The sequence below is a fragment of the Lepidothrix coronata genome, unplaced genomic scaffold, assembly GCF_001604755.1.
Source record: "Lepidothrix coronata isolate B3197 unplaced genomic scaffold, Lepidothrix_coronata-1.0 Scaffold151, whole genome shotgun sequence".
In the NCBI taxonomy this organism is placed as follows: Eukaryota; Metazoa; Chordata; class Aves; order Passeriformes; family Pipridae; genus Lepidothrix; species Lepidothrix coronata.
In genome coordinates, this window is record NW_016690331.1 from 565,019 (window position 1) to 578,530 (window position 13,512).

Below are 13,512 nucleotides of genomic sequence, written 5' to 3' on the forward strand. Positions count from 1 at the left end.
GCACAGGGAAAAGCATCAGGCAGCAACCAACATCAGCCTTCACATTACCAGAAACAGTTCCTTAGGTGATTGCACTTCCACCAGTCAGCTTCCATGAGCAGATAAATGCTTCCTTTGGGGCATGCCCAGAACCATGAACATTTGGATGGCACTGAGCAGCAAAGCATGTAATTCATATTTATGTGCTGTCAGGATTTAAAAAACAATCCTTCCTCTGAATCCACTAAAGAGACAGACAGAAAGCTTTTGCAGGAATTTTACGTTCAGCAATTCGAAGCATTTTCTTTTTTTTTTTCCTTTTATCAAGTAACTTGTGGGCAGAGATTTTAAGTTTGGCTCAGCCAAGGAGAGCTAAACCCACACAAACCTGTCCTAACCATTAGGCTGAAGTCTGGTGGATTCTGTAATCCTCCTGCTGATTTTTTTTGTTGTTGTTCCTGCCAATTACCAGTTACCCAAGCAGGGGAAGGGAATAGGATTTGTGGTTTGCTGATGCACCCAGGAGACAGGGAGCTGCATTTTCACCATGCTCTGATGAATGCATACATCACACATATTAATTAGCAGTGGGACTGAAGCCTTGCTCCCTCCCCTCCAGTAACTGACTGGCCTCAGGGGTTCAAAATTACATTTACTAATCTCTCTCTCTCTCTCAGTGGTCCAGTTCATGCTGAATTATTTCATGCAAAGTGGAGCAGCTTAAGGAGAGAGTGAAAACATCTGCTTCCCACACACCAGACAAGTCCATGGGAGCTGGGAGCCTTTTGGCTCGAGTACCTTGTGTACACAGACAGAGAGCCCATCTCTGGAATTACAGCAGGGTTCCTCACTATCAAAGGGGATGTTCCTCTCAGATAAAGAGTGGCAGCAGTTCCTCCATGGAAGAAAAGATTCCTGTGTATTTTGGAAGGTTTCTTTTGTTTGTGTGTTTGGATTTTTAATGTAAAAAAGAGACTAACTTATTTAATTCCAGGGGCATACATAAAACTGTGAATTCCTTATAAAGAGAAGGCAGCTCCCTGCAGTTCAGCATAAAATACTGAAATCTTCCAGAGTTTCATAATTCAAGACACAACTGCTCTTTAACATCACTTCTCACTCAGCTTGCACGGTTTCCTATGGACAAAACTGGTTGTTTCAGTTCTCCTCCTCCTGCAACTCCAGCTTGGATGCCTGTGGATTCTGCTCAGGAGCTTGGGACCTGAAGGCACTGTCACAGGTAGCATTGTGGCACATCATCCACCTCCACAGATCTGACCCAAAGTGATTTATTGACTCTCACACAAGAAGTGTATGGTGAATGGCAGGGTTGAACCCATTCCCTGCATCTTAATGTAATATCTTATCTCGTGGATTATCCTTTCTCTGAAAATTTTGACAACCAGGTGCTTTTCAGTTGCATTCTAATGTCTCAGAATTCAGTCATCCACATATTGCTTGGGTCAAATTCTGATTTGTGGGATCAAAGCCAATTATTTTTCATTTTATGGTTCCTGGATAGGTAATTTGTAATGTGAAATGTAACTTAACTGTCCTCTTTGATGTATTGAGGTTTCTTTCCTGCTTCAGCTGGAAAAGATTATTATTTTCCTAAAACATTTTTCATGTGCAATAAAATGGATACATTCCTTTCCTTTCTCCCCCCCTTCTTTTTCTTGTTTTTGAACCATAACATGCAAGGGACTTGTTATTCTGATTACTGAAGCTTGAAAGAGAAGAGCAGAACCTCCCACAAGGCTTGAGCCCTCCAGGGAAATAAAAGTAGCTGAGCAGGACCATTTGGAATGCCTAAAAACCCCAGTTTATGTGCATTATTAATTTTATTCTGTGTGGGAGGGTTTAGTCCTCAAGAATTAGGGACACTTTGCACCTAACAAGGGCTGGAACACCCTGTTGTGACCTGCCTTTGAGGCAGAGTAACTGAGGTTCTTTTTAATAAATCCCTTGGGGTGAATCAGAATGAAATCTCACTGAATGATTGGTGTCTGTGTGAGGCAGGTTTATTTGAAAACAATTTGAGTGCAGAATAAAGGAGGTATGTGGTTCTTTTCTATAAAAATATCGTGAAGAATATATGGAAGGAAAAGAAAGAAAAAGAATTAAAGGACAAGGGTTGATAGTGGAGAGAAAAGATAACACCACCTGTGGATCCAGTGATGAGACTTGAACCTCATTCTGTAGATTAAAACACACAAATTTAATAGTCTGAACATAGATATCTACAGATGTGCAAAGTGTTTCAGTGTTCATCGTGGTCAGTGAAGGACTGACCAGTAGTCTGGAGTCTGAAGAGCTGGTGGAAGATGGTACACACTGGGATGGACCTTCCAGCACCTCCCACAGCAGGTTGGTTTGGTTTCCTGTGGGTCCCTTGGGGCTGGCAGGGAGTCACAGCCTGGATGGCTCAGCCATGGGCATCTCCAGCACCAGTTGGCACCTGTGTCATCACAACTGAATCAGGAGTGGGGGCCTGGGCACGGCGGACACTGGGTACAAAAATGGAGCTGTTGGATTGCAAAATTTGGATACGAGTAAAAGAGAACTGGTAGGTTTAAACAAAAGCCATGGGCTAAGAAAAACCCTCTGCATTGTCCTCATCCCTGTGGATTCTTCCTGCCTTCTCCAGACTCTTTGCCTGGTGTTATCAAATGACCTGCCCGAACCAGAGTCCACACTCTGATCTCATCAAACCTGTGCAGAAGACCTATTGTGCCTTGTCTCTCCCTTTGTGTTCCCTGGATCCTTGCATTCTGTAAACCCAAATACCTTTTTTTCCCTTGCAGTTCCCCCAAGATAAAGTGGGTTTTCCCTCCACGAGGTAATTGTAAGACCCCAAATTTGTTAACCTGGGTTTTTCCCTTATGTCATCCCCCGAAACCCCCTATTTGTAATAAATTGTAATAGTTAAAAACCCCCTGTTGAATATGTAGACCCTAAACCCTTTAAATATGAACTTGTAAGTCCAATAAAGCATTCCAGCTTCTTGCCTCCCTGGGATCATCTTAGCTTTATCGACCTCCACAAGGAGTTCTTTGCAGAGAGAAAGACCAGAAGCACAGCCTGTCTGCTTCCAGATGGGAAAATATTTGCAGACCATCAGCCTCTTTGGAGCTGAACAATTTCCTTCTCTAACGGAGCACAGAGAAAAGGTCACTCTGAGTTTGAGGTAATGACTGCTGTTACCTACAAGAGGGACAGGATGTGAGCACTGAAGGTCTTGCTTTGTGCATTCCAGACCATAACTCCCAGAGGGAATGTTGTTCTGAGAATCTGTTGCAGTGAAGGCTACAAGATGTCTCTTCTCTAATGAGCAGTGAAGGAGGGCAAGAGTTGAAAAGAAATCATGGAATCCCAGAATGGTTTGGGATGGAAGGGACCTTAGAGACCATCTCATTCCAACCCCCTGCCACAGGCAGGGACACCTTCCACTAGCCCAGGTTGCTCCAAACCCCGTCCAACCTGGCCTTGGACACTTCCAGGGATGGGGTAGCCCCAGCTCCTCTGGGCAACCTGTGTCAGGGCCTCCCCACCCTCACAGGGAAGAATTTCTTCCTAATACTTAATCTAACCCTTCCCTCTGTCAGTTGAAATCCATTCCCCCCTGTCCTATCACTCCATGGCTTTGTAAAAGCCCCTCTCAGCCCCCCTTTGGGTACTGGAAGGGGCTCTAAGGTCTCCCTGGAGCCTTCTCTTCTCTTCTCCAGGCTGAACAAACCCAACACTCAGCCTGTTCCCATAGGAGAGGTGCTCCAACCCTCTGAGCATCATGTTAGATAAATATTTGTCTCAAATATTAAGATGCTTAAAGATCATTTATCCTACTGTGCCAGTCACTTTCTAATTTTTACTTTCTGGTTTTGTTGGTTTTCTTTTTGGCAACTGCTTCTGAAATCTTACAGTAGCATCTGTTAGCATCTCATCTCATCTCACTTCATCCTGCTTCTCTCTTTTACTCTGGAGTAGCAACTAATCACAGCAGCAGGGATTTAAAATCCATTATGGCTCTGTGTTACAACAGGAGGACTCTCTGGAGAACTGGGTTGGATTCTTCCCTCCACCATTGAACTGTGGTGTGTTTTTGGGCAAATCGCCTTTTGATTTCTTCCTGGTTGGTTGAAAATTCTCATTAAATTTAATTTTGTTTGTGTCTGAATTTCTGTTTCTACTCTTGGGTGAGATTTATTTATGCAAGGTAGACAGGTTACCTGTGGAAGCCTGAACTAGTCATCCTTTCAGATAAAAATTACCCTCTTAGGTGCCTATTTTTCCCCAGTGACTCTAAAAAATGGAAGAGTAGCACAAACTGAGAGATGTAACTTTTAAATATTTATAATTAGGGGAGGGGAATTACATGTTTTACAAGTGGGACCTGAGGCAAAAATACTTCCAATATGTTGCTTATTTGAGTGGCCTAAATGGAGAACTCTCATGATAAAATTAATTGTGATCAATTAACGTATCAACCTAAATTATTCTCTAAAGTTGGAGGAAGCATAACAAATTGTGGTTTATATTTGGCAGCAACCCTGAGAAGAAACAAAAAAAAATACAAATGTGAAAGTCTTGGGTTCTGTCAGCTTTATTTTCAATCACTTATGTGGTCAATTAACGAAGAAAACCATAACACAAACATTTTTATTTGGCTTTTTTTTGCTTTTAGATTTCAGCAGGAGTAGACTGTGTAAATACATAAAATAATTCTTTAGGCAAGCAGGGCCTCCCTTGGGCTTTCCAGCTGATTTTCTATGATCTTTTGGTTTTGTGCTAAGCTGCAATGAACAACTGGAGAGCGTGTCTGTCAGGACACGGTTTTCATTGAGAGAAAATTGAAGAAAACCAGGACACAGGCTGCACAGAGAGCTTCCAAACAGCCAGCTGAGCTACTTGTCAGTGCTACATGACTCAAAAATGCACAGTGATAATTTTGGAGGTTCATTACAGCTTGAAATTTCATGTTTGTATGAGCTACCAAGCTCATGTTGTTATTCCTCCATTAGCCTCTTCAATCATTTAACAGCACAGAACAAATAAATTGGCTCTTTTTAGGCTACTTGGAAGATGCTCGACAGAGAAATGCTGGATTTCCAGGAGCAGTAAGTGCTGCAGATAAACAGGCAGGAAATGGCTCCTCTCTCTCATGAAATAATAGCAGAGGGAAAAGCTTTGCTGGCATTCCAGGCTGTGAACAGTCATCAAGCTTTTCCCTCTGCTCTGTGGTCACCCTTACCCCCAGGACAGCCTTATTTCACAAAAGGAATCCTGGGAGGCATCAGGTCCAACAGGAGTGGCAGGAGAAAGGTGGTAGGAAGGGTCCCTTCTGAGCAGAACTCCATCCACTTGATTAATGGGTAGAGAGATGATTTATGCAACTTATTAACAGGAACAGCTGTTTGCAATGGTATTTTTAGTGGCTGCATCCGCAATTAATCCCTGATCACAATAAAAATTAAGTGTTTAAGAGCTAAAATCTTCTGGAGATGGAAAAAGACAGAACACCTGTCCCATGCTGGGTTTCTGTTGTGCTTCTTTGGTTCAACTGTCCCTGATTCAGCTCATCTGAGTGCGAATTGCTTTCATTTCCATCCAACTTTCACTCTGCAGAGAGGAAATAATCCTGGGCTGGTCCATCAGGGAAAGAAAACTGCTGGTATCCAGCTGGTTTGAACAGCTCTACTTTGCTGCCAGCTGAAAATGTGTCTTACAGAGCAGGGACTGTCAGATGATGGATAGATATTGCTGTCTAGAAGATATGAACAGGTAGGAAAACAGACAGACAGGCCAGCAGATGAATAGATCTGCTGCTCCTTGATTGTTTCAGATGCCAAGATTACAAGTGTAACAGAGTGACTGATTGATTATCTTCCTTCTCGATACTTAATGGCAATAATAATAGCTGGGGTCAATCTGCCAGCACTTGCTCACGAAAAGTAATTAATCTGGTTCATACCCTTACCCAGGGGAAAATAAATTATGTATGCACCTTCCTTTGGTTGTCCTTTGCAGGCACAATTTCCTGGCTTCTAAGGCACTCTCACTCCAGACACGGAGTGAGGGTTTCTTTATTAAGAGGAATAGAAATTTAAAGCCGGTGAAAGCTCGGAAGGAAAATGTCAATCACCTGAAGGTGAAAGCAGTTAATAAACTTGAAGTTGTCTGTTCATCTCTGCATTCCCATTCTCTGGTACCTAGAAGGAGTCAAATTCTCTGTATGTGCCACTCTCCCGCGCTGCAAACTGCGTGTGTAGATGAACAACCATTTTTTGAAAGAACACATTGTTGTGGGCAGACAGATGAAACTGAATTAATTTTATCTAAAATCAAGGTGTCTTTGGACCTGAATTGGTCAGGCAGTTGGGCTAGGTCAGCATTGGAGGTCCCTTCAAATAGAGGATATTCTAGTCTATTCTACTCTAGTTTATTTTTGAAGTTAAATTTGTAGGTGGCCGATGGAGACACATAGACTCCTCCAAATTTCAGCTGAATCTCTCTTAAGATGGGGTTGGATGAACCAGAGGTGGGGAGTTCTGGATTCCATTTCATTGGATTTCATTTTATTGACTACAGAGATGGTCTACACAACCAGCTTAGCTTTGATTCCCAACTTCAGACGAGCTAATAGAAGGTAAAAGAACTTCACCTGCTTACTTGTTTTGTTTGGACTAATATATTTCCATCACTCACTAAGTTTCTTTTTATCTCTTTGAAGGCCTCCTGAACGTATTCATGCCACCATTTCCCACAGCCTCCCCTGAGACAATGCCTAAAAGTGACAATGCTGTCTAAACTGAAGATTTAAAGCTTGCCCCAGCAATGTAGGTTTAATTGCCATGCAGTCAGATTTATGCATCATCTGTTATGCACCTGTGAAAAATCTTTGCCTCCACCTATGCAATAAATATGCACAAAGACTCTCTTCTGCTTTCAGCCCTTTTAGCATCTAAGAGGACTAAACACTAGAGGGGTACTCTGTGGGGCCATGAATTTTGATTAATTCTTCTGCAATTTGCATACCTAACTAAACATCTTTCCTTCTTCAACCAAGCCCTGCCACCAGTGCTTGGGATTATGTTCACTTCCCTTTACAAATTTGCATTTACTACACATAAACTTTAAAAGAAATATTTCATGTAAGAAGATGCTGCTTCTCCAACTTTTGTTGTTCCTGTTCTTTCAGTCTTTGTTTTCTCTGAGGCTCTGAAATGCTTGAAGTCCCCATGATTTCATTGCCACCAGAGAGAGAGAGCAGAATGAAGACTTGCCTGTGGCTTCTAACACCCAGACAGGCATTAAAAATAAAATAAACTTTTCCTCAACTGTAATGCCCAAAGCATTGTTGCCATGGTAGCAACAGTGCCACTGGATAAATGCAGGGATCAGTCTTCATGGATCCCTCTCTCCTTGGTTGGGAGAGCGTTGCTTTGTCATATGGCATGGCTGGGGGTCAAAAACATCTACTTTGTCATTCACAACCTGCTTTGGGCATCCATCTGCTCCAGAATAGGGTCTTCCATGAGCTGTAGGAGGACCTCAGCTCCATTGTGGACCCCCATGTGCTGCAGAGGCACAGCTGCCTCCCCATGGGAGCTGCAGGGGAACCTCAGCTCCAGCACCTGGAGCACCTCCTGCCCCTCTTCCTGCACTGCCCTGGGGGTCTGCAGAGTTTATCATCTCACATATTCTCATTCCTTTACTTCCCTGAAGTTCCAGGTGATTTTTTCCCCCCCTTCTTAACTCTATTATCCCAGAGTCACTTCCAATGTCGCTGATGGGCTTGGCCTTGGACAAATTGGCTCCACTGGACAAGTTGGCTCCATTGGAAAAGTTGGCTCTACTGGACATGGGGGGAGCTTCTGGCAGCTTCTCCCAGAAGCCACCCCTGCAGCCCCCCCTACCAAAACCTTGCCTCACAAACCTAGTATAAAAACCTATAAAAATTAGTCGACTATGCATCAGCACAGTTCCCACGTGAAATATTTAGGAAATCGTGCATGGAAAAAAACTTGCCCTGGGGCACGTTCTGTTCAGAGAATAACAAAAAGCACAGAGCTGAACTCCTGAAATCATAAAGCAGATTGTAAGGTTTTCTTTGTTTCGTTGATTGTTTTTTATGTCAAACCTTTTTTTCACGAACACTGAAGAAGCAGAGCCGTAGAGAAAAGCAGGTTGGAAAAGTCAGTTCTAAGGGCTGTGTTGCAGATCTGTTTGATATTTTTAGTTTGCTCTCTGGACAGAATCAGAGCATGCAGCAGCAGGGTTCTCCTCTTCAAAGCCCTAACATCTGAGAAGCGAGGGCAATAAATTAAACATTTCACCTGTTGAACATGTCCAGGGGTGTCCCCTGAGTCTCCTGCAGAGGACTCTGAAAGAAGCAGTGCAGCAAACAAGAGGGACAATGGAACAGGCTCTGATGCTTTTCAGTAAGTTCACTTTGTTTCACCTGCTACAGAGGAATTGCCCTGATTTTCTGTCTGGTGTTTAGGATCTGTCCTTTCTGGTTTTCTTTTGAAGGCAGCTCCACTTGCCATCTTTTTTCACCTTCTGTACCTTCAGTGTATCACAGAGCATCTCTGCTTTTCATTCTGATTCTCCTTTAACTTTCCTTCTCACTCTTGGCATCTTACACATCTTGTTTCTTTAGAAAGCATTGGGATATTGAAAGGGTGAAGGGTCTGGAGCACAAGTCTGATGAGAAGTAGCTGAGGGAGGTGGGGGTGTTTAGCCTGGAGAAAAGGAGGATGAGGGAAGACTTCAGCACTCCCTACAACTCTCTGAAAGGAGGCTGTAGCCAGATGGGGCCTGGTCTCTTCTCCCAGGGCACAAGCAATAGAACAAGAGTAAATGGCCTCAAGTTCCACCTGGGGAGGTTTAGATTGGATATTAGGGAAAATTTCTTCATGGAAAGGGTGGTCAAGGATTGGAACGGGCTGCCCAGAGCCATGTGGAGTCACCATCCCTGGAGGTATTAAAAGACAGGTAGATGTGGCACTTGGGGACATAGCTTAGTGGTGGGCTTGGCAGAGCTGGGTTATTGATTGGACTTGATGATCTTAGAGGCCTTTTCCCACTTAAATGATTTGGTGAAAAGGATTCATCCTACTTTCATCTGCAATTCAGTTACAAAAAACCCCCACATTTACATATACACACAAAAGAGATAGAATTCAACTGTGATTCTTGAATTGGGATTCATATGCTGTAATTTAGACACTTCAAGGCAGATTCCTAAAAATCAAACTTCTGAATTAGACATAGAACCCCTTAAAAGCCTCTGGTGAGTGATAGCATATTCCCAGTATTGTCCAAGTCACTATCTTACACATTTTGCTCAGTTAAAAATAATTAGTCCCCAGAGGTGCCTGTATATCCTGTTGACTGCATAGGAAGCCTGTGACACACACCTTGGTTTGGGTTAGATGAAATCCAACAGCTTGGAACAGTGTTTCTGATCCAAGACAATTTTTTTAACAGTTATTATTAAAGGTTATCAAAGTTTAGTTTAGTTTTGCCAAAATTCTGTCAGGAGAATCAGAAGAGGGAAAGCGTGAGTCAGAAGGTCTTAGGTGGTAATTTTTAAACTTTACACCCCTGCAAAAGGAAGAACAGCCTGTGTTTCTCAGCTGCCTTGCCAGGTTGACTTTTACCAGGAAGAGGTCAAGCTGTACTCTGCTTCTAAGGCTTGATCTCATTTGTATTTCATACACCAGCTCAAAGCTCAAACCTGAACCTCAGAGCTTAATTCCTGTGATTCCCGACGCTCCTGTGCTGGAAATGGGAAGGCAGCTTTGGTCAGGCTGGGCTTTTTTTCCTACTGGTTGTGGTGACTTCTTCCTCAGGCAGAATGCAAGTTGCTGTAAGCACCCCCTGCAGAAGGGAGCTCTCCCCAGCACTAACAACCTCCCTTGGGCTGAGTCCAGCCCTTGTGCCCCCCCTGCCAACATCCCTCCTGCTCCGCTGCTGCCGGAGCCGATCCCTGCTCTCCAGCTGGGCACTCACAGCAAAGCAGTTCGTGACTGCTCACCGTGTTTGGGTATTTATTTGGGCTGCCCTGTTGCACAGTGGGGTCTCACACTGTGTTTTCACCCAGCACATGCTAATCCCTGCAGTTCCCTCACTTCCAGGGTGAACACAGAGCAACCACAGAGGCCCTGGACCCCCCTGCTGCCTGCCGTTTCCTCTGCACGTGTTTACCCAGTGTGAAATCAGCTCCTCGCTGTTTGTCCAATTTCACTGCTAAAACCCTTGTTTTCCTCATCAAAAAAGCTTTTCAGCACTCAGATCTCAAAAGCCTGTAAGAGGAGACGTGTTTCTTATGAGAATCTTTCATCAGAATACATTCCACCATTGCCTGTGTCCCCTCTTGCTGATGCCACACGCTGGCACAGACTGGTTACAACCTCTTTATTGAGATATTTCCAGTGATTACAGTTCCTGGAGCTATTTTATAAGTACTCAGGTAAACAGACACGATGGAGAAAAGCAACATGGAATCATGGAATCATACAATCATGAAATGGTTTGGGATGGAAGAGACCTTGAAGGGCATCTCGTTCCAACCCCCTGCCACGGGCAGGGACACCTTCCACTAGCCCAGGTTGCTCCAAACCCCATCCAACCCGGCCTTACATCATAAGTAAAAGTATTATTAAGCAAATATCTATTCCCACTGCTAAGGAAAATGAAAAAGTAAAATATTCAAAGTTATTTCATGGACTTAAATTGCATTGAAATGAGCAGGTCTGATACCTGGGCCTGCATTTTGGGGTTTTTGATAGGTCAAACATTTCAGCATTAACTTGATAACCTTCTTCAATGATCTGTGAAAAAGTCTTGTTTTCATTGAGGAAGGATTTTTGACACACACATTGGACTCCAAAACCAACAAGGAAATCATTAAAAGAATGTTCCAGCCAGCTGTAACGGAAATGTTCTCCATTTTTCTTTGTTACTTTTATATTTCATTGCTCAATTATGTGGCTACAAAGAAAGACAAGTGGAGCACTCATCGAGATGTAGCACATCACCAAATGCTGAGCAGTCACCTGTGAAGCGAAAAAGCAGAAAAATCAGAGGAATTTAACTTCCTGCTGTCTCAGTCTGTCATTATATGACTCACCAAATATTCCTGTCCATCACATATCAGAACTTGAGGTACCAAGGCTGGGTACAGAGGTAACAACTTCCTTCTAAAAGCATCTGAATTGTTTTTAAATAGCTGATAAATGGAAGCGCCAAGAAGGAAAATAGGGGGAAAATGAAAAGGTAGAAAAAATAAAAAGAGAGAAACAAAAAGAACCCAACATTTTAAATGTGAACAGTGAATTAATCTAATTAAATTATATTCTCCCCTGTGTCTCTGGGAGGAAAGAAAATTACTGGTGTTCCAATAGTTGCTACTTTATTAAAAGCCACTCTATTTTTTCCCAAAGCTTTTAAAGCAGAGACAGACCGAGATTAAAATACAACCAGTAGTTAAAAGCTGCTTTCCTTTTGTTACTGAGCTTCTGAAAGGGCACTCAGGAAACAGATGCATTTAAAGCTGAGGGAGGAGGACCAGCACTTGCACCCAGTCACTTCAGTGTATTTTGTCCTGTGCCAGGGACAGCAAAGCAAATTCCACATTCCAGGAAAATGGGTAAGTACATGTTTAAATCGGTACTGACAAAAAAATTGTGATTTTCTGTGTAGTTAGGTGAGAAAAATCAGGATTTGAAAAGACATTGGGTGTATTTACTCTGCTAAAAAGCCTGCAATTACACTGGGAACCAAGACTGGGCTATAATTTCTTTTTTAACATGGTCAAAAAACCTTATCCAACACCCAAGCAGATAACAGCGAGAGCTGCACTGGCAATTTGCTGATCCACAACAAAATTGGCTGCCCCAAGAAACGACTCTTGAGCAGCAATGGACCCAGGGCAGGTAGATTAGAATGTACCCGGGGTCTGCTTGTCCAGGCAGGTCTCTGAGAGTCTCCTGGATGTGAACCCTGAAGCATCTTGTGAGGTCCTGACACATCCCAGTGCAGGACAGCAGAAAGGCTTGTGAATGCAGGAGGTGCCCTGTGGGTGCCAAACTGAACTTCTGCTGGTAAAACTGGTCACACCTGGTGAGAACCATCTTTGAGGAGTCTCCAGGGTGGTCTTGAAAACTGTAATTTTCAGAGAATCCCAGAATGGTTTGGATTGGAAGGGACCTTAAATCTCATCTCATTCCAATCCCCTGCCATGGGCAGGGACACCTTCCACTAGCCCAGGTTGCTCCAAGCCCTGTCCAACCTGACCTTGGGCATTTCCAGGGCTGGGGCAGCCACAGCTTCTCTGGGCAACCTGTGCTGGGGCCTCATCACCCTCACAGCCAAGAATTTCTTCCTAATATCCAATCTAAGCCTCCCTCTGTCAGTGTGAATCCATTCCTCCTCGTCCTGTCACTCCAGCCCTGCTACAGGGTCAGCACAGGGAGTGCAGACAATGGTCACCACCTTTTGCCACAAGGAGAAGACCATTCTGGGAGGGACCATCTGCCAAAACATCGGTATTTCTACAGCTGATCTAGGTGGGATTCCTTTATAAGCCCTGGAGAGCCAGCAAGGGGAGTCTGTAGTGAAATTCATCTCATTTTAACATCAAATGTCCAAAATGGATCAGATAAATCAATCCCAAAATGATCTATTCCTTTCTTTTGCCTATAAAGAAAGCCTGGGTTGCCTGGACTGAATTTTAAGTACTTACCTCTTAGACTACTAAATAATGTCAGCTGAATCTCATCTTTTCACACCTTACTAGATGGTAAAAATGGTAAAAGCTTTATTCTCCTGTCAAAAAACCATGAGACACACAGTTCCTACGGCAGGCATCTCTTCAGCAGGAAGAAAAACAACAGTGGCCAACAAAAAGGAACCCCCTGATATTTTTCCACAGTAGATCAGTAGGGTATTTTGATTTTTAATGGTGATAGTTTTCTGCATTTCCCTCTTAAAAATACCAGAGCAAATTTTACATTAATAAAAATGAAAGAAAGTCCCTGCTTTGGAATAATATAGTGCAGGTTCCAGAAAGAGAATGAAGCATGTGTGCAGCATTAAACATGTGAGTTGGTCAGTCTGGTTCCCACATTTGGTGTGGACTGTAGCCCAAAGTTGCAACAACACTTCAGAAACGTTCCAGAGATTCTAAAATCAGCAACAAAATGTTAATTTTTCAATAAAACATTGATATTTCCAAAATTCTTCATCTAGCCCCAGGTATGAAACTCATAGTAAGTTAATGTTTCCAATACCTTCATTGTTGCAGCCCTTTCTTTAGCAAGAGAAAAGTGCAAAAGCTATTTTCAGTAAGAACTGGAATTCTATTTTTTAATCCCCTTCATAAAATATGACAGCTCTGTAGTTTCTGATGGTGGCATGTGGAAAATATTGCCATTAACATTCATATAGCCATAACATTTTCTTCCTTCCCTTCCCTTCCCTTCCCTTCCCTTCCCTTCCCTTCCCTTCCCTTCCCTTCCCTTCCCTTCC